The sequence below is a fragment of the Sylvia atricapilla genome, chromosome 1 (assembly GCF_009819655.1).
Source record: "Sylvia atricapilla isolate bSylAtr1 chromosome 1, bSylAtr1.pri, whole genome shotgun sequence".
NCBI lineage: Eukaryota > Metazoa > Chordata > Aves > Passeriformes > Sylviidae > Sylvia > Sylvia atricapilla.
The window spans coordinates 92,760,296-92,786,959 of NC_089140.1; the positions used below are offsets into that span (position 1 = coordinate 92,760,296).

Genomic DNA, 26,664 nt, shown 5'->3' on the forward strand with positions numbered 1-26,664 from the left:
ATACAAATCCCAGATCACATGCAGAGCCTTTCACACAGCTAGAACCTCCTGAACGCAGCCGTGCTCGGTACCCATGATCAAGTGATGAGGTTGACACGGAATGCATTCCTCACTTGGAGAGGAAGAAGCAGGCTGAGAATGCAACCCAGCATCCAGCTCTGAACACTGTTTGAACACTTCAGAAATTGGATTTCAGCTTCAGTTCCTCAGCTGAACAACATTCTTCCTAAATGCAAAGAGCACCAGTGCTGTACCAGTGTTGAATATGAGCAGATTGTTTCAGGTTTGATATGATTAGACCCAGTGCTCTGGTTACCAGTGGTGTAGAGCCAAACTGCTGCAGAATAACCAATGCCTCCTGTAAGGCTCAACCCTTCACAGAAACCCCCTTATGACAGGCTGGCCCTGTCACAAAAAGCTGCTTCATTTCCTCTCTCATGCATAGGGGAGAGACTGCCTCTTGTCCTCTCCTCCCAGCTACAGCCATCCCAAGTATACACCCATTCCACAGTCCAGCACTAAGAGGAAGGAGAAGAGCCAACCCAAGGGGATTTTCTGCTGCTCAGCCACAGTTTCCCCAGCCTAGGAGCAGCTTTCTCTCACAGTAACAAAACCTTGATCTTTTCCCCCTCTCATCCACCTCCCTCAAGGCAGCCACACACAGTAGGTGCACACCGCTCTCCTGGGAGCCTCTGGGTAAGATCACACCCCATGCTCACAAAATAGCTTCACTATCAGTAGGAGTGCCACTCTGACTCGTGAACCCATCCACAAGCTGCCCATGTCTGAAGAGGGGTATAGGTGATCAGGCATCCTCCCTGCACTGGCATCACCAAAAAAACCTCCAGTGTCACAGGCATAGCAGCTTATGGTCACTACACCTCAGATGCCCAAGTGAGACAATCAGAGGAAAGGAAGCTTTTTGAAGAACTGCTTTCCATATTTAGGAAAGGTAGTGGCCTTTCTAGTAGTACCTCCTTCTAGGTAGTGGCCAACAGCATTAGCGACAAGAGTGCTCTGTGTATGTCACCACAGGGGACAGCTTGTTACAAGAGAATCATGTCACAGTCTTGCTTTAAAATATTTGCTTGTATATAAGACTCCAAGCTACTTTATAGCCTAGAAAGGGTCGATTTAACATGACTACAGTACACATGAGCAGTCCAAACAACAAAGTTAAATGCAAACCAGGCAACCAGAAGGCCCTAACAAAATCATGTTGAACAAGAATGTTCCAATAGAGCACATGGCAGTGTACATTCTAGTGGCAGACATACCAATGGTCCCAAAGTGATCTTTCTAAAACCAACAGAGCTGAAAAACCCACTTATCTTAAGATCCATTTATGTACAAAGAAGAGGCCTGCTGTAAGATGATACTCCCCACTCAGCAGGTAGAGAGTGCTACTCTTGAGCAATAATATGGTAGGGTAAAAAAAAAAAAAATAGCCTGAAGTTTCTAATCCAGTAACACAAATTTCTACAGTTTTCACATTTAAGACTCTCACAAACAAGCAGAATTTGATTTTTATGTAAAACCAATTGAAGAGAAGGTCAATTATTACTGCAAAATTAATGGCCCATCTTGACAACAGCAGGACTAGATTTATTATTTTTTAAATTTTTTTTACAATGGAGTACATATTGTGACCCTTAAAAGGATCCAGTTTAGTTTACTGCTTTCTGATTTCTTTTTCTAATATTTTCAAAATTTTACTGTGACATCTTCATTATAAAATCACTGGTTTTGCTCATGTTTAGCAACAGGGTTACCTTTATCCCAGTTCAACCCAAGACTTGCTGGATGAGCTGTGAAATATGAACGGCTTGTTTTCAATTACTTCTTTCTCCTTGATAAGGCTGTAGTGCATAAACAAATAATGGCTCTTAGGGTAAGGCTCACCCATGTCTCTGTCAATTGGATTCTGCATGGTTGTTAGTACTTGCAAGGGCAACAGAGCATGTATTGCAGTCTACTCAAAAACAAGTACCACTCTAGTCCTTCCCTTGAGAAATGTGATGCTAGTGCCAAAGGCAGAAGCACTGGAGGTGTTTTCACACTGACAGTTCAAAGCCCCTTTTAAGAAACAAGTTATTTTTGTGAAGGAAGACCCAGGTCTCTGTGCACTCCTCTGACAAGAATAATGAGCATGTGTGTGATTGCACAATTGTCGAGGGCTTTCAGAAGCCTCCAGGAGTAATGTTTTTCAAGAAAAGGCAGATTCTAAATTTCCTGAGGTTTTTGATTTCTTCATACAAAGAAGCTAAAAAGCAGAAGCAGCCACCCTTACTCTCAAGCAATCCTCACGCATCTCACCAAGAAGGTTCTGCCACTATTAGATTCATCTGCTCCTGGGGAACCTTGAGCACAGAAGTGTCATGGTCCAATTCACTTGGAAGTCCAGAGGCCCAGAGCAGCAGACACCCTAACTCCAGGGATAACCTGGAACAAAGAGCTCCCTGGCTCACAACCCATCAGGAATGTCAGCTGGGCACGGTGTATAATCCACCTTATCGTCTGGTAACAAAATGATCTCACTTGTTCAGCTTAATGAGTCGCAACCCCACTCCTCCATTACCATTTTGTTTGGTCACCAGTAGTACCCAATCACTAATAAAGTTAAAAGACCCCATCAAAAGATAAACACGTGGAGGGTAAAGAAAGAGGCTTGGGAGTTAATTCATGCTTTAACACACCTGTAAAGCAAAAAGTTTGTGAGTAACTGATATGAAGGCAACAAGAACATCCAGCCAAATTTTATACAGAGTACACAACCTGGCTGTTGCTCCATGGCAAGGACAATAAAAGAGAATTATATTTAGTTAACAGCAGCTTTGGTCTGTCTTCCTACTCTGTCTTTTTTTAAGCATAAAATAGGATTATGATTTGAATTTTAAATTACTCCTACTCACACACACATACCCAAGTTGATGATTTCTTAATGTTTTTATCATTCCAAATTCTGTAACACTCTCTATACTGCTCAGAATGTACATGAAACAAAATTCGGAACATTCACCAAAAACGTATCCTGCAAATTATTATCTCCAGAGACTCATGGCCTACAAGGTCATCTTCTGTTTACCAGAATACATAATATGTTTCAGTAAATAACATAGATCCTCCAGGAGCATATCAATTTAACAAATATACAGATGCATTTTGTCATCTATTGTCAAATCCTAGCCTTATTACCCATTTTAGCACTGTAAATTAAATTAACAGGGCTGCACTGGCCTACCCAGCCATCCTAAATGGCAGTCACTCCTGGGAAGATCACTAGAGAAACACAGCTCTGTGCTAATTGCATCTATTTTGCCACACAAACCACAGCAACTAAAGCTATCTTATCCATACTTAAAGCAGTTTCAAATCCATAAGGAAATGAAAATCTTCTGAAAAACACTACTACCCTTTTTAAAATGCTCAGGATTAAAGAGTTCTGGAAAACACAGTGAGCGTACTTGGACTACGTGACTAGATATGAAAGAAAATCAAACCACCTCAGCACTTCATGGGCCTGGGAAGTTGCATGATGCTCCCACCGTCACTACCACAGATGTTTTGAAACTTCCTTCTGCTGAAATCTCAAAGATGATTAGCCAAGTATTTTCCCTTGCTGGGAACTGATTGACACAGAAACTTTAAAAGAACCCCAAATCACCAACAACAACCAATTTTGTACTGTTTTTTTATCAACTGTTGCTATTTTACTTCTTAAAATGTGCTCTTTGTACCTTTCCTTCCACCGTAGTTTCTTTAGCCTCTGGCATCTTCCATTTTTGTCAGGCTCAGAATTGATTCAGTCTCTTCCATTAAAATTTACTTGAGGAAAGGAGCATTTGTAACAAGACTTTTTATTTCTTATCACATTCTTATGATAGCCATCATCTTGAGAATGCCTTGAATCCAGAAGACAGTCACTTTTCTGTATATACCTTAGTTATGCCATCCCCATTTTCCTCATTATCCAATACCATTAATATCCCAAACACCATTATTTTAAAGTCTCCACCTCTATTAGTTCCTTTATGATTTCTCTCATAAGCTTTCCATTGCTACTGCTGACTCAATATCTAATGCACACGCAATAATGTGAGGTAAAGCAGCAGCACTAATACAGTTTTCGTTTTGTTAAAACACGGGTGAATCAATACGTGTTAGAGCATCCAGCCTTGCTCAGTCCCTGTAGGATCGACCGTTCATTTCCCGGGTTGCATGCCTGATGTTGCAAATGCTTCATCCTGAAGCAACTGGAGTTCGATTAGATAAAAGGCCCCTTTCAGCACCACTAGAGCTGGGTTGGAGAGAGGCAGTTCCTGCTAAAAGCACTGAGCCTCCCTACACAAAGAGGCTAGCTGACATCCTGGAGGGCTTTTTGGAGGGCTGATTAGCTCAGGCACAGCAGGAACATGTATGCAGCATCATCTGAAATGGCGGCATCCCTTGGCATATGGTGGGTTTCTCTGCAGAGTGCTGACACCAGCAAAAAAAGCCCAGCTCAGCCCCAATGTGAGGGCTTGCAGCACCACCACCTTCACCCACACAGCCCTTGACGTTGAATTTGACTCAGATCATTTGGTCTCGACTACTTTTGAAGCGTCATCTATAATAAAACCATTGATGGACCTTATTCACTCCTATTCCAAATGTCCCCGTATTTAAAAACCAGTACTAAAGCACTCTTTGGCTGCTGAAGAAGTACTATTAGGAAAGGGATAGTGCATTTCAGTTCACACACAAAAAAAAGAGTTTCTCCCTCCCTGAGCTGACCTTTAGCCAAGTTGAACACATTCCCAGGCTCGCCTAAGTCGCTGGTGTGGCCAGCCAAAGACCAAAACACAGTAAGGGGAGCTGCTGCATGCATCAGTACAATTCTCTGCTGCCAAGACAGGGGTAAGCTCTGCAGCACAAGTAACTACCTCAGCCATCCCCATCAAGGGCTGCTCTGCTGCACGTTTTCCTATTATCATTCCTCAAGTCAACCACTGCTTCCTCAACAAGGCTCCCTTACTGGAGCCGTGGACAGAGAGCGAGCCTGTCTGCCATGGGAATGCTGTGCAAATCACAGCTTTTCACTGGTCCTTATTGCCACCACACTGCTTCAAAAATTCAAGCCTGCTCTGAGTCACCAATTTCTGTATTTTCTGGATGGCAGAGGATGGTATGGGGAACAGTTCCTAGCTGATTTTTTTTTTTTTAACGTGTGCTCAGATATCAGAAGAGATGCCAATGAATCTGCTGTGTTTAGAGAAAGAATGCACCTTTCACATTACTGTAGGGAACAAGATGGGACACCACAAGATGGCACAACAGAGTGCTTCACACACATCTCCCTTTCAGCCCAAGTCAGAGGACCCATTAACAGAAATGCTTTTTTAGCTCCTGGAAAGCTGCTTCAAATCTGCAGAGCAATTTTTATTTCAGGGGCAGAAATGAACAAATCCTGCCTAGAAGACAGGTAAAAAAAAGTATCCTTGTTTTGGAATTAATAACAACTAAGGCACTAACATGCAAAGGTTTGCCTAAAACAAAAAGGCTTGAAAGAGAAGCTTGGTGTAAAAGGTCCTAATTCTGATGTTTGAGAAGAAACAACATGGCTTGGAGGTATTATCAGCAAATTTAAGACAAAATTGCCAGACATAACTAAATTTGTTCCAACAGCTCTAGCAACACTACCATTACCACCTACAGGCAGTGTCCTAGCCCTGTGAACCGTTTGTAAAAGACACATGAATCAAATTGTGCTTCTTTAACACCTGTGAAGAACAAAGAAACATGAACACTTGCTATAACCCTGTCTGCAACAAGCAAACCATTCAGCTATTTTAGTAAAGGTGGGATTTAAGAAGAAACTGAGATGTGCTCACCTTTAGCAAGATATCACCTATGGCAGCAACAGGACCCATGGACACTCCCAAGTGCCAAGTCCTGTCACTCAGGTAGCTTGGGATGTGGCCACCAGTGGTGCACACTGGAACTGCCCTGATTCACGAACTTTATATTCAAAAGTTTTGTATCTTAAACTATTAACCATGGAGCTGCTCGTGGAGGGGCAGCCACTTACTATGTGTACAGGGCTCCCTTGTTCTAGTAACCAGTCAGTCATAGAACAGAGTTTCATGTCATTGTGAGAGATGCCCAACACAGAACACTAAACGCAACCCCTTGCATGCTGCAAAGCTTCCTTGTCATCCTGCTCACCACCACACAATTCCTAACAAAAAAACGCATAATGCTGTAAAACACTAAATACCAGAAGACCCACCTACAGTGTTATTTAAGCCTGCTCTGAGCCATAACAATGGAAATCACCAGCTGCATTTCAACAATTCAAAGTCCTCTCCATGGCACTGGACACAGCCAGGGTTGATCCCAGCTGAGGTAGAGGAGGGGAGCAGGCTCAACCACATACCTTCCCTTGTAACTCACCTAGGAGGGGTAACACTCCAAAGAGGGCTTTCCTTCTCTGTACGTACATTACACAAAAATAGGTCACTAGCACATTAGTGTTAATACACCTTTACTTCACTTTTTCACCCCTATTTTTTCTCCTATCTGTATACAGCCATTACACAGATTCAGTGCTGAAATTCAGGTTACAATGTGCCTTAGCAGGATACCTTCCCCCAGTACTCGCCTTCTACAATGTTCTAGACCCTCAACACTTGGTTAAAAAGTGGGCTGAAAACATTCTGTTAACTTGCAATTCAAAACATCCCAGGCTCCAGCATTTTCTGTGCAACAATTTTTTACACTCTTGTACTACTTCTCTCCACCATAAAAAGATCATATAGGCACCCTTTGGAAAAAGTCCTCCCATTACCTGTACATGGTGTTAATAATAAGGAACATGCATACACCTTCCCTCTTCCTACACAGTTTCTTTCTGTGTTTACGCACAGCAGTTAAAACTGGAAGCATTTTGGTGTGCTGCAAATGACGCTGTTTCTATGCAGAAGGAGCTGGAAATAGATTTTGCTACTACAGTGCTTTTATTCTTATCTTCTTTAATTTCATCACTTACAAATGCCAGATGAAACATTTTGCAGTGATCTTTAGTGATGGGATTGCTCTCTTTCTAAGTGTGTCACAGCAACCATAATGAGGAACATTAAAGACCAGGAAACAAAACAAAAACTTCAGGTTCAGTAGAAATGTAATTTGATCCACAACACAAGCATTTTCTAAGAAACTTTTCTATAGACATTCCTATTTGCTTTTAGCTACCAACAGTTAAATAAAGATTAAATCATTGAAGTGCAATGCACTTAGCTATGCTTAATATTCAAGTAAATTAAATAAGCACAGTAGAACAGTTTTCCTCAACAGCCACTGCCACAAACCACAGTTTTAAAAAAATCGACCTTAGATAGCTCCAAGAGCTAAGGGCCAGAGAAAGATATCAGCTTAATAAATCTGTACAATTAAGTCTTTTGTGTACTCTCCATGGCATACACAAATTGAAACACAAACCCATGGATGGAGAATCATAAAAACCCCGAAGCCAAGGCAGCTCTTTCCCAAAAAAACCATAGCGGTGGGTGCAAGACAAAACCCTCTTCACCACTGGTCCAGAGGGAATGCAAGATCTTCTCTACACTGCTACAGGAGCCTCATTAATTACTGTCCTCAGGTGCACTCCTGATTTCCTGTTCTTCCTCTTGCTTCCCCACAGCACTCTTTTTCCATCTTTACCATCTGTAAAATACGAAGTACCTGCTGGAACTAACAAGACTGTGACAGCCACTTCATCCCTGATCACCTGAGCTACACTGCAAGACTTAATCTTAATATACTTTGATACCTTAAGACCATCAGTCTTTAAAGAGAGGGATGGTGCTTGAGTGCTGAAACCAGCTACTTGGCCATTGAAAATCCTTAAAAGCCACCACTATACTCACAGCCCCCAAACTCAGACATTTTGTTAAAATGTTTTACATTTTATATGATTCATTTACAGCTATTTTATTTCTAATTTATCACATTTATCTTCTGCTAAAGAAATCTTTTCTTTCAGAGTTTAAAACATTTTTCCAGAAATGCCAAAAAGGGAGCAAACTACTCCCCTGTGCCCGCCCAAGAAAGCTGGGCTGAAAGGGACTTCCCCTTACCCGCTGCTATCCCTGCATGTGAAAGGGAGACCCTTTCAGGATGGAGCTTTCCCATATACTTTATTATTTAAGTGGTAGGAGCTGAAGAAGGCTGGGGCATCCTCTGATGCCAGGGCCAATCACCCATTCCTCCACTCAGCTGATAAGGAGCTACCATCTCCAGGAGAAAACTCACAACAGGTTCTCTGTCATGCACTCTTACAGCCAGGGCAGCTAAACAACTGAGGTGTGAACAGTGTTCCCTCTTTCTTGTCATGCAGGTGCATGATGCTGCATGCATTTCTTTCTTAGGAAATCTGACGAAGTCCCCTCCCTGCTCCCACTCTGTATCTAACAGGCAGGAAACCCGGCAACCAGGCCAGCTTCAGGCAGTGACACAGCTGATCGCATCTGGCTTCCCCTTAGACAAATTCAGGAATTGCCGCATTCCAGAAGAGCAATTTTGCCTCGAACATGCTGCACAAAAACACTTGGCAGTCTCCCCCACTCTCCAAACGCACACTGTCTTGTCTACCTAAGGAAGTACAGGCTGCATGAGCTGGGCAAAAACCACTAAATAAACATTGATGGTTTTCTTTCTGCTGATTTTTAACAGTCTTATTATGTCAATTATCTAATGTTGTTAATTATTAAAAATTAATATGCTCCTATTCAATAAAAAAGACATTTCCATAATTTCTGGTTTTGCGAAGATTCTTGAGTGTATCACACTAATATTGTGTATGCAGCTTCTTATACAATATATTATTCTGGAAAAATGCATGTAATAACAAAACATCCCCATTTATCTGAGAAAAGTATCTATTTCTAACAGCCAAATGGAAACAAACAAACAAACAAAGTCAGAAACCACGCTCAAAAAGAAGGAAAATACAATTCACTGAATGCAAAAACCAGTAACTGATTCTGCTCTTCAAACTTAACTCTTAAGTACAACAACTGCTGCAACTTGCTACCCAACACTACCCAACACTCAATACCAAGTTACTCCTTCATATACAAAAGTTTTCAGCTGTTTTTAAACTATCTATGCTTCTGAAAATTTGGAAAATATATCAGCTTGCTTCCCCAGAAAGACTTCACAAGATTCTGATGCAAAAGTCTTCTAAGTCAAACTCTTTCTCAGAACAGTTTTGCTTGTGAATTCTGTTTTTATAAGCACTGATCCATATGCTTTGTAAGCACTGATCCGCATGGCTCATTTTAGAACACAAGAGTCTTAGGGAGAGGAAGAGAGCTTTTAAAAAGTTACTTCTCTACTACTTCTAAGTTGTGAACTTACAACTCACTCTGCTTGTCAGAGCAAGCTACAGAAGTGCGGAGTGAACTAGATACTCTTGGGCTTTATAATTTTATCTAGAGTAATGATTTACAAGCTCTTCAATTTGTGGGCTATCCTTATTTTCTCTATGGAGATATAGCACAAGTCCTCCAAAAAGAAAAGCAAACCTGAGAGTGATGGCTTTTGCTCTTTTTAGATGGTAGGTTTGCAGGCAACTCTCTCCTCGTTCACAGCCAGCCAAGCCTTTGCTTCCTTCAGACAAGCCTTTCCCCAGTCCACTCTGAAACAACTTAAGTTCTTCTGCTGCCCAAGTCAATCCACTCTCCAGAGGTCTTTGCTGGGGTACACAAGGTCCAGAGCTCACAGAGCAGCAGCTGCACTGGCCTGGCTGGGCAGCCCCTGGGAGCTGGTGGCACAATCCCCACCTCAGGAGCTGACAGACCCTGCTTCCTGCAGGAGATGCTCCAGTCTCAGGTGATCACTCTTACTACACACCCTAAGAATCATCCTGCGTAGAAAGCACAGAGATTCAAAAACTCTGAGACATCATTGTTTTGTTTTTGAAGGAATTTCTAACATGGAAAAGCTGGTGTAGGGCCACAAACAAGAAGGATAGGCGAGCAGTCACCTGGCTCCACAACAGTTTGCATTGTGATGAGACCACTTCCCCACAGGCTAAGCCACAACTGCCACCAGCACTGAACCCCGAGCAGGGTCCAGCACAACCCACATCCTGCAGCTGCATGTGTGACCATGACAAACCAAGGTCCACCCAGCAGCAAGATGGCCCAGATACCAGCAGCCCCAGGGGCACAGGGACATGGTGCCCCCGGCGAGTCAACTGCCTGACAACTTGCCCAGCCCACAGGCAGGTCCTTCAGGCTAGACCCAGCTCCACACTATTGTAAGTCAGCCCAGCTTTAAAGAAATGTAAAGCTCACTAGAATAAAACAAGTCAGTATGTGTCCTGATTGCAGCACAGATGCAGGTTATAGCATGCCTTTTCTAGGCTTCCCTCTTCCCAAGCACCATTCTGCTCTTGCCATCAACACAGCCTAGCTGATCCAAACAGAGAGAAAAATTAATCCAGATAGAGAAGACAGAATGTCTTTGAAGCATGAGACCCCCCCACGACTATTATCTCTACCTGTTCAATAACATGGCTGACAAAGAATTTGCTTGCCTACCCCTGGAGATGCACAGGGAAGCCTTCTGCTGAATTTCAACATAACACAAAAGTTTTTCAGACTGTATCTTGTCATTGTTCTACCTTTATGATTCTAGATGCAGTGCTTACAGGCACATTTGGGTCTTTTTTAATCTTCTTAAGCGAGACAGTACCTAAGTAAAACAAAGTCCCAAAGGTCTTCAGTTGTCTACTACAAAGAGACTTTAACCCCAACACATTATCATCAGGACTTCAAAGCCAATGAGAGACAAAACCCATGCTACAATCATGTTGAACCACCTCAAAGAAGCTATTACCTTTTTTTTTTTCTTTTTTTTTTTTTTTCATTTTTCTAAAAAGTCGTGGTTCCTTTGATTCTTTATGTTGGTGGATGAGTGTTTTTGTTAGTGTTGGAGGGTTTTTTAACTGTAAAACCAGAATCAAATATTAGTAACTGCAGTTGCTAATGCTGCCTTTCCTTGTCACCTACTAACTTCAGAGGGGATTTTAATACTTAGTTTAGGTAGTGCAAGATCTCATAAGTGATGTTTTAGTCAGCATCCTGCGTACAGAGAAAAAAAGGGGGTGTGGAGTTTCTAGCACTGTTTTAATTCCACAGCACACACATCATTGCTGGGGCTGTGGTTTTGGCAGGAAGATACTGGTACCAGAAAGTGGAAGCAAGTGGTTTTTGCCTGGCTCTGGGGAAGAAGGTCTGGACCACAGTGCCCTGTGCTAGGACTGTGCTGCCACCTCCACGCCGGAGAGCTGCCCTACACCGAGACTGTGTCAGCACCATGTCTTGGGTTGCAATGCAAGCTGTGACCAAAAGTGTGTATTCATTACTATCTCTTGAAACCAGTTGGGGAAGTGCTTTTTTCTCTTCTATGACCCATTCCTCGTGACTCCAGAGAGGAGGGAGGTGGGTGTCTTCTGTTAGTGAGTCAGCTGTTAAAACCAGGTGGGGCAGTACTCTTTATCTCTTCCAGCACCCATCCTTCCTCCAAGGGGGATATCTTCTGTTAGTAGGCCATTAAGCCTTACTGCACTACTGATAACATTACATCATCCTATTATGGGATGCTCCACCCAGTAGGAGGAGCCAAGCATTCCTACCTGGATAAAAACTGAGATTCAGAACACCAGGACAGCCTGTTTTCCACTGGATTCCCAGAGGAAGACTGGACCTATCTCACCACCACTGGACCCTTCTACATCATCTCTGGATCATCTCTGCTCCAACAGAACCACATCTATCACTCCAGGAGGAGTGCTACCAACACCCTGACCAACAGGGTGCCAGGTTGCGTTCTGACTCTGTCAGTGTTTTCTTTTTGTTTGTTTGCTTTTTTGTACTACTATGTTTTTATTTTTTTAATATTCCTAATGAAGAACTGTTATTCCTATTCCCATACCTTTATCTGAAAGTCCCTTAATTTCAAAATTATAATAATTCAGAGGGAGGGGGTTTACATTCTCCATTCCAAGGGAAGCTCCAGCTTTTCCCTGGCAGATACCTGTTTTTCCAAACTAAGACACACCATCTCACCGGAGAGCTGCAGTGAGGCTGAGCCTTTGTTGGAGACCACATCAAGTGCTGCCTGGGGGGGTGTTCAGTGCTGAATACCCTTCTGTGTGTAAAACACACTCTCACTCTGTTATTAATATTGTGGTTATTGCGATTTTCAGTAAGTTGTTATTCCAACTCATAATCTCTCCCAGTGATCTGCCATTATCAGAAGGGCAGGGGAAACGGAGCAGCTTGAGTGGGTTTAATTTTCCAGCTAGGTTTTAAACCACCATGGCCCATCTAAGTTTTAGTTTGTAAGAACAAGGCTTGCAAGTGCAATTTTTATGCCAGTTATAGTGCATGTTTATGCCAGTATAAAGCATGGCAATAATACACACACACCAGTTTAGCTAAATTTGTTTCTAATGTAACTATCATCCTTAGCCAAAATTCACAGTAACATTGATTAACTATTTGCGGAGTTATACATCTACCACTTCAATAAACTCACTTGAATTCAGTCAATTCTGCTGGTGCTCTCACAGAAGTCAAAAAGAAAAATGTCATTCAATTGTGCTGCCTAAATAGCTGATTAATGTGTGTCATTGCGATTTTTCTACCCACTTCTTGTTTATCATCTCTTCTCAAGATCTTTCATTGCTTGAAGTTCTAAATGTTTTCTTCTCCTTTTGTGAGCTTTGATACTTATATCAACACAGGAGTTTTGTACAACTAAAATTAGAAGTTTTACAGAAATCCCTGTAAAATTTTTGAATTACACAGCTAAGTTCCCAAATGTGCCATAAATAAATTATCAATGTCTTGTTAGCAGGTTTGCACAAAATTTTACCCAACAGACTATCAAATGTATGGAAGATTTGAACCCTGCCCACACACAAACACTTGTATTACTGGAAAATTAACTTCATTATTCAGATGAGAACATTAATTATGTCAGTGAACCACAGCCATCAAAACTCAAAACCTCCCACCCACAATTGCAACACTGAAAAAAAAACCCCAGCTTTATCTTCCATGCCTTCTCTGTCAGGGTCCTATAATCACTCAATTTATCTACATCATCATTTCCCATTTTCTTGCAGGCTAGATACAGATGTCTTCTCTTACCCTTCCTTAAATCCTAGCATATCTCACACAAGTGCACCAAGAAACGAAGACAAGGAGCAGAAAGCATCCATGTCAATATGTCTGTAATGGAATGACCTCAAATTCAGCTGCATGGCAGAGCTCACATCAGTTCTGAAAAAGCCAGTACCTCCCCGCTGCTCATAATTTGACAGGAATTTAAGAGATTTTATGTATTCAAGTGTAGGTATCTTCTAAAGTAGAGGTCAAGGGAGGTGGAAACAATGGGACACTATTGACATCTACTCCAGGCTGAGTAAAGCAGGTTCAGGAGATACTGCTTTGCTCAAGCCAAAAAAGCAAGACTGCTCACTACCCAACATGTTTAACAGAAAAAACAAAATCTGGCTTTTTGACTTAAACAATCCCATCATTGTGAAGGACATGTTTAATGAGGCCACTCCTACCCTAGAAGCTGTTAACATACACAGGCATGTAGTTAAGCCCCTAATCTAAAAATGCAGGTGACAGAAGCAAGTAAATATAACCCTCTCAAGAAGAGATGCCAAATACCAGTGTTTTAAAATAATATATCTATGCCCATTCTTTGCATGACAAAGACCACAGTGTTTCATCCAACAGTATCAGCATCAAGCCTGTAACCTCAGCTCCTCTCAATCTCATGCCTCAGAGCAGTTTCAGAAGCTAAGCATCTGTTGTGGTTGCTAATAAAAAGTCTGAAGAATTCTGCTTTCCAATATGCAAAAGTGGGTGGGGGAGAGGGAGGCAGTTTCACTTTCCTGCAGCCACATGAAGATACATAACAGCTTTCAAAGTACATCATTGACTCACTTGTGGTTAAAATCCATCAATTCTGTGGAGTTTCTGGAGCCTGGTAAATTAGCTAGAAAAAACACAAGCGTCTTTGGCTCCTCAGGGTTCATGATATGTGATTTGACCCTAGCTGTAACAATCATGTCACTATAAACAAATGATGAAGGAATCACAGCTGTCTGGAAACCGTGGTACTCAATAATGCTCCTTCCAAGGAGTTCAAAGCCTGTAGACCACAGGCTTCGAGGAGCCCTGCACAGAGCCACTGCAGCAACAGCTAAAAAGAAGTGAGGTTACCAAATACAGATGTGATGTAAGGCACAACCAACTACACAGGGACAAGCATCAGCTCTCATAACAGGGTATCATTCCTGGGGAGGGGCATATGAAATGGATACTTCCCTGCAATTAGACCAGAAAGAGGATTTAACACAAAGTAAAACACTTCTGTAGAAGAGACAAATGGCAAGGTAACTCAGTTTAAGGACTAAACTTAATAATTTTTCCTCTTCACTCAATTTCTAGTCTTTGCCACGTTTCTGCTGGAAGCAGGCTGCGTAATCTGTCCAAAGACTTCAATATCACACAAAAATCTTCATTGTTAAGGACAGTGACTTTTATTTATACTGTCTGAAGTTGCTACTTGCCGGCAACATGCCAACATTCTGGGGAAAAACTGTTAAGAAGAAAAATTTGGCTGAGGCTGAGCAACCTCTTCAGCTATGATTGTGTAAGATTTGTTCTATGCAGAAACAAGAGAGATTACACTTACACACAGCAAGCTGAATGCATCTGGAAAGCCTGGGCTGCTCTACTGATAACAGCTCTGCTCACACTCAGTCAACATGTATGAGATAAGCTACATTTCCTGACATGCAGCTCCTGCAAGACATGCTGGGTTTTGGTAGTTGAGTTCAGGTAAATTTAAAAGAGTGGCTGTGATCCCCAGATGTGCAGCATGCATGGTTTCACCAGGATCACCAAAGGCTTGGAAATCCAGGAGAAATGCACCATAACTACCTTCAGCATTCTACCAAGTTCTGGTTTGCCCCTACCCCAAGTGCAATCAGATAACATGACCAGAGAAACTCAAATGCATGGGGGTTGCCAAGATCGAGGATAGAGATTCACAAAAGGGTTAATCTGTGCCAAGTCAAGCAGTCCTGATTTAAAAGCCGTGAACACCTGAACTAGGGACTGAGCTCTCTCCCAAAGGCACGTTTACCCTGGGCTAAATTTGTCAGCTTTCATATGCCTATGTTGCAGTTCTAGTACACTGAATTCTTACTTATCAAATGCACAGCCTGCCCTTTTGTCTACAGCTGCTTCAGTGCTATTTGCACCATGTTTCTGCCTGGAGGTTTGTCCCTCTGCTCCTATGCCCATAGCTTGAGAAGCTCATAATTGGCAGATCTGGGACACTAAATAATTCTTAGTGAAAGCCAGGAAGCTTCTGAAACCAACAAACAAGACAAAAAAAATCTCAGTCGGGGATGCGTATGTGTAATGAATAAAAAACAGTGGTAACATAAAACTGTGTGAAAATATTTCTTTCCAGGTCCCTTTTACCATGGAACGTGCTTTGATTCTCTAAATTCACTCTGTTGATGTTATAAACCCACCCCTTTTTATTAGCAAATTCATAGATGGCTGCAGAACTACATTTTAAATGAGACAGCTGTGTTCTATTCCAGATTATTATCTGAAATACCATCCTTTGCAGTGCATTTACCCCTGTGTACAGCTAGTACTGCTTTTATAATGGAGCAGTGATTCAAGTACTTTCTGATTCATTCTAACAAACTAACGCAAAGAGACTACAAATACAAGGTAACCAACAGTTTTAGATAAGAAAAAAAAAAAAACACCCTTACTGATCTGTGTTTAATTTGCCGATTCCTGGAGAAGAGAACAACCTTTTGAACCTACAAACAAATGAGGCCATCTGCAAAGTATGAAGGAAAGGATAAGACTTAAAAGCTAATGTATTTAAAAGACCCAAACAAACTAAGTAAAACTTATAATCAATGCTATCTCCACAACCCACAAAACTGGTAAAACTGCTGTCTTCCAAGACCCAGCTACATCCACTAGATCATTGGTAAGCAGCAGTAAATTTACATCATTCAATCCAAGATGAAAAAATCTCATAATTTTAAAAAGAGGGAACTAAATTAATACCCTGGAATAATACATAAAACTTCTTGCAAAGCAAGGAGCACTGCATCAAACTTGGCACTCCATGTTCTAGGTCACACTTGCACGAAGCGGGCAAGAAAGCGAGGGAAATCAATTTGGAGTGAAAAGACTCCACGCACGTGCCAAAATATTCTTAGGATGCAGCTGTGTAACCCATCTAATCCAGCACAACACGGCTGACCCACAGAGGCTGAGCCCACTCCCCCCAGTCCCATCCCACTGCAGGGCTCTCCCAAAGCCACCCAACTGTTCGGGTGGCTCAGGCAAAGCTGAGGGGCTCCCCCCATGTGCACACACTGAATCAGTTCTCCAGCACCTGACATAGGTGTCTACTGCTACGTCTGTGCCACCAACCCCGACGGGGAGCTGTAATCTCTGCCAAAGGGGCAAGTGGCAAACAGAAATGGAAACTACCTAGAATGGGCACAGTTGGCTCAGCCAGAACTTGCTAGCCATCTTGTAGTGAAAGGAGGGTCTTCCTCGAGAGATGGACAAGTTCCATGATTTTAATTACCACCCTTTTGCTTTTCCCCAAGAGAACAAACCTCCAAAGAGAGAAGAGAGCCCTAGCCTAACTTTTCTTCAGAAAGAACCAGCCTTTGTATCATTGTTGCAGGAAAGAGCACAAGAGGAAGGGCAATGTAATTAAGCACTTAATGATGCACCACAACTGCATGCCTTTGAGTCATCCTGTGATCCAGGTATACAGACCCAGCCCTGGCAGCCCTTTGCTGGCAGCTCACCCCCAGCATCCTACCAGACACAGACAACTCATCTGGAGATGCATCTACTGATAAATCTGGCAAAGCTGCTCCCTGTTGAAAGGGCAGCACAGGCATGGTGGATGTCCCCGAAGGAAAAACAAACGCTGGAGGCCAGTAAGACAGATCACTGGAGCACTTAAGTAGCAGAGTAACAAGCCAACACAAGGGTTTATGTATTTGTTTAACTCCTACACTAGAACAATCAGCACCATTTGAGCTGATTAACCTTAAATAAATAAAAATGTCACTGCTTCCCACAATGGATGAAAATCAAAAATGCTGTATGAACTTGTAATCAACTCCAGCTTTCCTGACACTGTTCTAGTACCATCCTTTCTTTGATAGCTGTAACCTCTCACCTTTATTAACCAGGGACCAGTTCCAAGTATCCACAGCATGAGCTCCAAATTTCAGTTTAGGAGTTAACTTGCACAAAGAAGCCAATACTTGTTCTGTCAGTCCTTGCTCACTCTTGGGAAAAAGGAAGCAACTCAGACATGTTGCATAACTGCTCATCGGCACCGTCAAAGAGCTCGAGCAGTAATTGGAAAACTAATACCGCTGCTTCAAATAGGTGCAAAAATACACAGTGCAAGGCCCATTAAAAGGATAGATGAGGAGACAGACATTCAACTCCTCTCACTGTCAGGGCCTCTTCAGAATAATTTAATGCAGGATCCAAAGAAAACGTCCTCCCACGTGTATTGATGTTAATTCACAGAATTAAAAAGCAACTCTAAGAACGCTGAAGCAAAGAAATGAGCTCACTGTCAAATCAGCTTCCAGTTGGGGCAAATTAACTCGGTACCATGCCTCGTTCATAGGCCCTAACATACACAAAGTATGTCATTTTGGTCAAGTGGTTTGTAAATGTGGCACTCCTGCTATCTACAGATACACAGGTGGTTTCCAAACAGCTCTTTCAGCTCCTCTTTAGCTATTGCATCAGCCAAGACAAGTACATTTAAGACAGTTTTCTAAAAGGTTCATGCTGCTGTCTAAAAAAAGTAAACCATAATCAGAAAACAAATGTATGCTTGAATATGCTCACACAAAATTTGTTTTGCTAGCAAATTAAAAAGCAGAGTTTACCTATGTGGTCAACTTCACAGTACCATGGAAGAAGACTTGTGTCTGCTTGGAGTAGAAGAGTAAAAAGCCTTTATCTAACACAAAGGAAAATATAGAACAGCTATGCAGCTGGTTAAATAGAAAAAGGAAAGCATGAAAACATCAGAACTGATAGTTCTCTTACTTTTAATGCCATCGGCAATTAAATAGAGAAAACAAAATTAACATGTTTTTCAGATTGGGTATTGTCTCCATCGGTGCCCCTCCCCATACATGTATACACTGGAGGGAGAAAATACACAAGGATACACAGATCTATTTTCACAGGACTTCTTTAGTACTAAAGGAGCAGAAGACTTTGTCAAGAATTTCTTACCATTTTCTTCACATTACTGCAAGAAGCAATCCATTTGTCATGTACACTTAGCAACCCCTTGCAGATTACTAATATATAATTGTAGTAAACATTCTTTCAGCAAAAGATTACATGCTTCGCTGCATAAAATCTTACACAGTTTGTAACAGAGTATGTTAGGTTAGTCACAGAATTTAACACTGCTGTAACTATATTTATGTTTGCTTTCCAATGAGAACAACATGACAACATACAGCATGTGTCCCAGAACTGTACACAACAATGACATTTCATTTTATAAAAAAATCTTCTCTTTCAAGGTACTAAATAAACAAAAGACACTTAAAAAATTTTGAGTTTCATCTTCAGAAAAATGCTCTAATAAATTACAACCTAAAATTAGACATTTCAAATGACAACACTTGCCAAGATCTCCTTTTTATACATTCACAGAGCACTAGAGTTTTATTAAAAATAGTAAAAGTTGCCATATTGTTTGGAGTCTGCACATTTGGGCTGCACTCCAGCCTTTGCCAGAGCACCTCTGAGATCCCAAGCTTATCAGCGGGTCCTTGCCTGCTCCTGCTCAGACCTGGTCCCAGCCTGGGGTGCCTGCAGCTCCCTGGTCCTCTCCCAGGACTCTGTACCCCGAGTCTTCTCCCTCCTGAAAAGTTATGGCCATGCTAAATTACTAGCCAAGCCACCTTTTCCAAACACTAATGAATCTTATCAGTAGAAAAACAAAATAGAGGAGCATGGGTTTGAAACAACAAATACATATCCAAACCACACTTACCTAAGTGACTCAAACTCCTGTGATGGAGATCTGGGAGAAATCCTACCTTCTTCATACTCTCTCAACAGCTTTTCCAAAACAAGGGCCCAAACTCTGTCAAAGTATTTTTTTAACTGTTCATAACCCTTTGGCTCACTGATCCACACAACTGCCAGACAAAACATGTTTTGTAACTTGGCTGGAGCTCTGAGCAGACTTTAACAGCTAAAAGCTCAGGAATTGTCTATTAACCACCCTTGAGAAGCCTCCAGAAAGTATTTTATTTCAGGCTATTGTTTTGCTACCAGCTTTTCCAACAGCCTGTTGTTTACCACAGCACATTCATGCATAAACACCTCAATAGGTAACTGAATGACACAATACAAGGTAAGCAAACCCTCCTGCCTAATTAAAAGGGCATTTTCTTACTTAATTTCAGAGCAGTTGTCCATCAACACATGCATTTAAAGGCCAGACTCCAGAATCTGCTTCATCAGAGAGCAGCCTTGTGTAAATACACCAGGAATACACAAATACCCTACCCACTGTTGCCCTGAACAACTGTAGATAAATAATATGAATGGTAATCTACCTGATGAAGAGCAAAGATGCAAAACTGCACAGTTTTCATGGTTGGTTAATGAGATAAGCCTCAGCCCAAGGCAACAGCCACTACCAAAAGAGTAAGACTGCATTTCTAGCTTATTTTAACTACCTACATTGTTTTCCTGAGAGAGATAAACAGCATACTTGCTGTGCTATCTAGGATGCTAAGCATACATGAAACAAACACGGAGATAATTCTATTACTATTCATTCCTGCAAAGGAGTTGGACATTCAGTAGTGAACATTCACTCAGGTAAACGAAATAGTTAAGGAAGAAGTTCAGGAATTAATTCTACTCTGCTCTCTAGGCAGCTGTCAGACTGCAATGATGAGCAATTTATCTTCCATCTACAACACTATCAGCAGACAAGCACAGTCACTGGGGAAGCCAGCTGCAGTCCACACCCTTCACGATATAAAATCCATGCCTCTGAAAAAGGAGACACCAGGGAACTAAGCCATTTGCCCAGCTGCCCCATGAACTGTAAAACACTTGCACTTTTGTGCTTCTCCTTGTCTGGTGCCTGCTGCCTGAGCAAAGAAGAAGTGCCCCCTGAGGGAGCAGTTCCAAAGACATGCCAACCATCCAGTCTTCCACCCCTGACTTGGAATCAGCTGTGCAAACCCCCACACCTCTGCATCTCGATGTTGCCACAATCTGAGAAACCCCACACGCGGAAGATTAGGAAGCTGAAATGCCCCACTTACCTCCGGTCTTGAGGGTGCCACAGAGAGGCAGTCACACGTGTGCAGCCAGAATGCTTATCCCAGAGCATAAAATTCCCTCCCACACAGGAAGAAACAACTTCAGACCTGCAGGCAGGCAGCTTGAATCGACGGCTGCCACTGCCAACTATGTGCAGGCACAAGTGTTTCACCTGGAAGGGCAGGTGAGAACTAGATTTCTCTTCCAGATCCACAGCTACAGTACTACAGGAAGTGCTGACACCCCCTTCCTTCCTACCAGGGGTTTTGCAAAACACTTTATATTTCATGAGGCTGAGTTTTCATTAGGCGAGCTTGCAGTGATGGCAAGGTGCTTTTATTTTACTTTAAATGCAACGAGAAGTCAAAAGCCACATGGACACAAACTTGACGGCACAGATGCTGGACTAGTCTGATGGAGAGGCTGGACACCCCACACGACTGTAGGACACAGCACTGGTGACCTGGCTGACCAGGCAGGTGGAAGGAACAGTGGCCTGCACATTCTGCAAGTCCTGGTAGGTGCGTGAGGAACAGAAGAGCATGCTGAACCAGGCCAGGCCTTATCAGCTCATTGCACAGTCCCATGACTTACCTAGAAAGAGATTAAAACCATCAACAGTCTTCTTATCTCTCTGTAACCAGTATCAAGCTGTGGAAACTCACAGCTCTGTCACCAATGACTCCAGAGGAGGTCAAACACACCAGCGAAATAAACCTTATGAACGGCTTAGTCATCTTTTATGAGTAAATCCATGACATCAAACCAGAGTCCATCCCCACAAATAGCTAAGGGTGACTGAACTCCTTCCATTGCCCACAAAATCAATGTTACCCAATTCACCTTTAGAAGCACTACTGACTACTACTGCTTAGAAGTACTACTGCTTTCCAGCCATGACTCACTGCCCAAAACATAATTTAAACTGTTTTGTACCCTCAGGAACAACAAAACACTTCTAGCTGGTGGCCACAAATCATGCATTTGAAGCTTTGTCTGACTTGAGGTAACTGCTAAAACTGAAGACTTCAGGAATGGGCTTGTTCAAAGTTGTTTGCCCTGGGTCATGCAAATATTAACTTCCCAATTTTCATCAGCAACAATTAAATTTGCTAAGCAAAGATATTAAATAATGTGCCTCTATGAACCATCGAATGTTACCATCAGAACAATTAATCTCTGCTTTTTGCCACTGTGCATTACAAAACACAAATCTTGTCTCAAAACCTTGTAAACATTCAGAAAAACAGGGCAGCAATAAAACCTCATTTCTACAAAGACGCGTATTCCAGGCAGCACCATCTCTCCTTTCTGGTGTTTCTTACATCGAATACACATTTCAACATTTTCATACGTTCATTTTTGTGGAACTGTCACGATTCCTCTCTCAGTTCTATGGGGAAACTTTTACACAGCAGATGAGATTCACAATGCCAAATGTGATCAGGGGTATCACAAAAAACCAAAAATGAAAACAAACAACCAAACCAAAAAATAAAATAACAAAGCAGTTATTTTCTACCTGATATGTTTTCTGCCTTTGATTAGAGTCCATCCAACATTAGAGGTACTGCTGTCCATTCTTACTGTCTCTTAGCAAAAAAAAGGGCATTTTTTAAATAAACATATTAGACTGAAAACTCATTAAACTCATCAATGATTTCAGGTGTTTCCAGTAACACCACTTAAAAGTAATTCTGTGCCAATTCCTACAGTCATTTCTCTCTCCAAAAACCTAACTTGTCATAAAGACAGAACCATTAATAAACAGGTGTTGATTGATAAGAACTAGCTTGTGATTTTACACAGACTTCTTTTCTTCTGAGTCCAAAAGGGCTCTTGCCCACTCTGGCAAACCCCTTTTAGTAAGGGAAATGTCACTCTGGTGCAGTAAGAGACCTTGCTTACTTCTGTTTATAGATACCATTATTGATACCATACTGATTTCCTTTCCTTGCCATGCCCCAGAGAAGTGGCTTCGGTTACCAACACAGTGTACAGGTGGAGGAGCTGACCCCCTTCCCTATGGGGCTGAACAGCAAGTAGGACAACAAGAAAGCCAACAGTAGGACTGCAAAGAAATAGCTGCACCACATATTGCAAGATGGAAAAACACAGGAAAAAGGGAAGAGCACAAATTAACTCAAGCAACATCAAAAAAAGAGCCACCAACCAAACCAAATGCAAACACTAATGGAAGTTTGCTCTGTAACTCATGGAAAGTGGTTGTGGATTATAAGGCAAAGCCATTTTTCATACAGAGACCTGTCACCAGCTGTTTTATGTGCTCAGACTCTGCTCACAAAGCAGTTCTAGCTGTGTGTAGCCAAGTAGCAGCATTTCCTATTTCTAGATTTACGTGTTCATGCTTTCCAATTCTTATGCTCAGTCAGAGAGCCCCACTGGCCTTCCTCCAGCAAATCTTTAGCCACCAGGAACCTGGCTTATTGAGGATTTTTTTTTTATTGTGAACACATTTAATTTAAGAATAAAATCATTTAGTTCCATCATTGTTGAAAAAAACTGCACATGTGGAAAACCAACAGCTGCAGGTACAAAGCCTGCAATGCTCTTTGAAACAAATCTCTATTACATGCTAAACAAGCAGGGCAGACATAACTGATGCTGTGAAAACAAACCATTATTTTTGTGGATGATGCACCTGCAATAGCTCAACCAGATTCAGTAACTGCTTAGCCAGAAATCTGGTCAACTTTCTGCCATTCCTCTCCCAGAGACAATTGCTCGGGAGCATGCATACATGAGTGCTTGTGCACACAGTTTCCCTCTAATGCTGTCCCTCTATAGGAGGTCACAGAGCCTCCTTAATTGCATCCTCCACACAAACCACACTTGATTCTCCCTCTCTGGTCCCCATCAATGACTGCACTTAATTAGCCCTATTTACCAAGACACAAGTTCAAGGGTGTATCAGACCAGGCTGCATGAGCTTCCTCAACTGCTGGGAGACATGGGGAGTCAGTGTACAAAGGTCCTGTGTAACAATCTGTTCTGTCTCAGAGCACATAGAGAACAAAGCAATTCACTTCAAGCGTACTCCAAATGCAGATATCCAAAATACACTTCTTTTTGTCATTTTGACTAGGATTAAGATGTAATTTTATGTCTTCTGGACATATAAATATGAATACAGTGCTTTGAATTATAGCAAACAAGATCAAAAAGATACACTATAATATACCCTTTGTGCTGTCTTGTAAGTATGAAACAGCAAAACCTAAGAAGCTTCATATTTTCATAACCAGGTAAAAACAAGCACTGAGCTCATATTTCAGAACAAACGTGAACATAGCTCTTGTACAAAGCCTCAGCTTCCACTGTTTGTGTTCTATTCTCATCTTCCTAGTCTTGGAGGAATCTTGTCACTTACTCAAAGCAATGAAACCCCTGACGGCTACATGTGCCCTAGTGCAGCTCTCGCTTTCCAGAAAACGAGGTACACTCAAGGAGGCGAACAAAGTCTTCCCAGCAGCCTTCGTGTGAGCCATGTCTTTTTCCACAGAACACTACCTCTCTCAGCAGGAAGGGCTGCCCGAGCAGCTCAGTGCTTCTCTCTGTGGATGTGGGTGCTGTGGATGCTCTGTGAAAGCATTCAGAAGCTGAACTCTCCTCACACTCGCCTGCAATCCAGCAGATTTACCTGGAAGCTGCTGCCGGCTGTCAGCAGCACCAGCGTGATTTTTCTTTTTCAAAAGAGAACTTTACACCCTGGCTCCAACAAGGTGGTAGTTTGGATAATGTCATCACAAAAAGTAGGACCTACTGTCAATATGTTGAGGGTGTTAGCCAGTTCATTTTCAACAGGGCAGCGTGGTGCTGAACATCTTAGTCCTTCGCACTCTGAAGATGCAGTTTGGGCACACCATCACAAAAAGCAGAACCTACTAGGATTGTGTTAACAACCCTAACTATCTTGTAGGGAAAACAGAACTATTTTTCAGGGGATCTTAGCCATCCTTGGTGTGGAATGCCCTCCAGCTGTGCCAGTGCTCAGGAGGAGGTGAAATCCAGCAGTATTCACTTAACCTGAGTTCCTCCAGAAGACCTTAAGCCATTATTCCCTCCCACAGATCACACTTGCAGAGGAGTTATGCTGGCAGGTTGGGAAGCCAGCAGCTGAGGAAGAGAGAGAGGGAAGGCTGAGCAATAGAATTTGTTGGCTGTGGCTTGTAGTCAGAATTGTAAGCTGGACTATGGCACGGGTGCTGAAGCACAGAGCTTCTCCTCTGAAGCACTTCACACTGCACACACAAGTATGCAGGCTTCTGTCTCCACAGAAAAATTCCTACAGCCGAAACACGCTGTGAAGAGATATGGCATTTTATTCTGTAACACATGTGCAGAAATGTTTTTATTGAAGGTCTCCATCATCCTAAAAAAGAAAGTGGAAATGCCAATATCTGACAGCAAAGTGAGGTAGGAGAACAATCCAGTATAAACAACTATAATGAAAAATGTATTAATTCTACAGCTAGGCTATAGGTCTTAAAGAAAGAAAGAAAGTACAAATCATATTTGGCTTTTATACTTACACACTGAAAACACTTGGATAACTACAGTTCAGATAAACAAGTTTCCAAAATAAATTTAGGCAGAAAATGTGTGAAGAAAATGCAAGGCACAGAACATTATGGCCTCTACTCTATGCCCTCTTTTTGCACCCTTTCCATTTAGCATCTTCTCCGTACTGTACACAACTAGCTAGAAACCCACAAATCCATTGTCCTTCATCTCTGAGAATACTTCCACATAAACAAAAATTTTTGTATCGAGTTCTTTAGTGTACCAGGCATACAGAACCAACACATGCAGAATCAATCATATTTTTAATGTGTATTTTGACTAGATCAGACCACACCACCAACAGCTACTTCTGCAGTGTACACTTTAAATGGCACAGAGAGAAAAAATGTTTTTGCTTTCACAAGGTGCACAGAATTGCCACTTGTGATGTTCACTGTGGCAAAGAACAAGAGGGTTTCTGGTGCCCAGGAACTGTCCTTTCAAGTCAACCAGGCTTGGTCACAATTCGGCCTCTTCAGGTGCTTTGAGTCTGAAAAGCTGGAAAGACCCCAGATACACATCCTCACTTCTAACCACTCCAAACTTAGCACCTCAGTGAAGTTGCTATTCCCTCCTTCCCCATTCCCCACGATAAAGGCAGCACCAAAAAGGAACACACAAAACTCAACCAATCTGGCCTATGAAACATGAGCTACATTCACAGGACAAAAATAGAAAGCTTTCATCTTTCATTATCAGACACTCTACCGCACAGCACAGGAAGCTAAAGCTTGAGGCAACAGTAGGTTTCAAATACTCCTCAAAATGGGAGGAAGGCTTTCCTTTTCTGCTCTGCGAAAGGCTAAAAGAAGTTGGTTTGGCAATGACAAAAAACATGACAGCCCAACAAGGCTCTCCAACAGCAATCCAAGCAGGCAGTTGTTTAAGCAATAGCATCGTCCTCACTTCATAAATTCTCCTGTTCAGAAGGACAATCCTTGCCTCCTCACTTCTTCTGATTCTAAAACTCTATGTTCTAAATCTTAAAATAATTTTAGATCTTTAGAAGTTCAAGATTTTAAAATGGGTTTTTGGCAAAGTTTTTAAGATTTAGTCCTAGCCCCCAGAGGAATTCAGGAGAGAAAAAAAAAAAAAAATAAAAAATTGCAATTTCTAGGGAGTTGACATTTCATGAACTCCAAAAATTGTACTAGCTTACAGCCCTCCAGCTTCCCTCTGTTAACAGCAGTCTGAATGTCATGGGGTTCATGTCTGCTCCCTAGGGTTTGGGAAGGCCAGATGGAAGGCAAGGAAGGACCTGAGGAAAGCAGAAACACTGTACTGCTCCTCTGTCACGGTGTGTCAGGTTCTTCCAGAAGTCCCCTCAGCCTCCATCTTTACAGTCTCAACAACAGATTATGTAGCCATCTGCTGAGCTTCAGTTTTTAAAAATGTTTTTATTTTAAGAGAACTTGTCACCACGCAAAGTCACAACTCTTCCTCAAATACACTTTTTTTTTTTTTTTTTTTTTTTTTTTTTTTTTTTTTTTTGTAGCTTCATTTTTTTATCCTATCTATTCTTACCCACTCTGTAATTCCCCAGGAAACCAGAAATGAACAGGTTTCAGTCACCTCACTAGCTGGGAAAATGGTGAATGGACTTTAATAC

General features: G+C 41.9%; 1 protein-coding gene across 2 annotated transcripts in view; it reads right to left on the minus strand.

Moving 5' to 3' along the window:
• CARMIL1 (capping protein regulator and myosin 1 linker 1) overlaps positions 1–26,664 on the minus strand; it is a 191,666-nt gene that overhangs the window by 112,442 nt on the left and 52,560 nt on the right. The gene's annotated exons all lie outside the window — the stretch shown is intronic.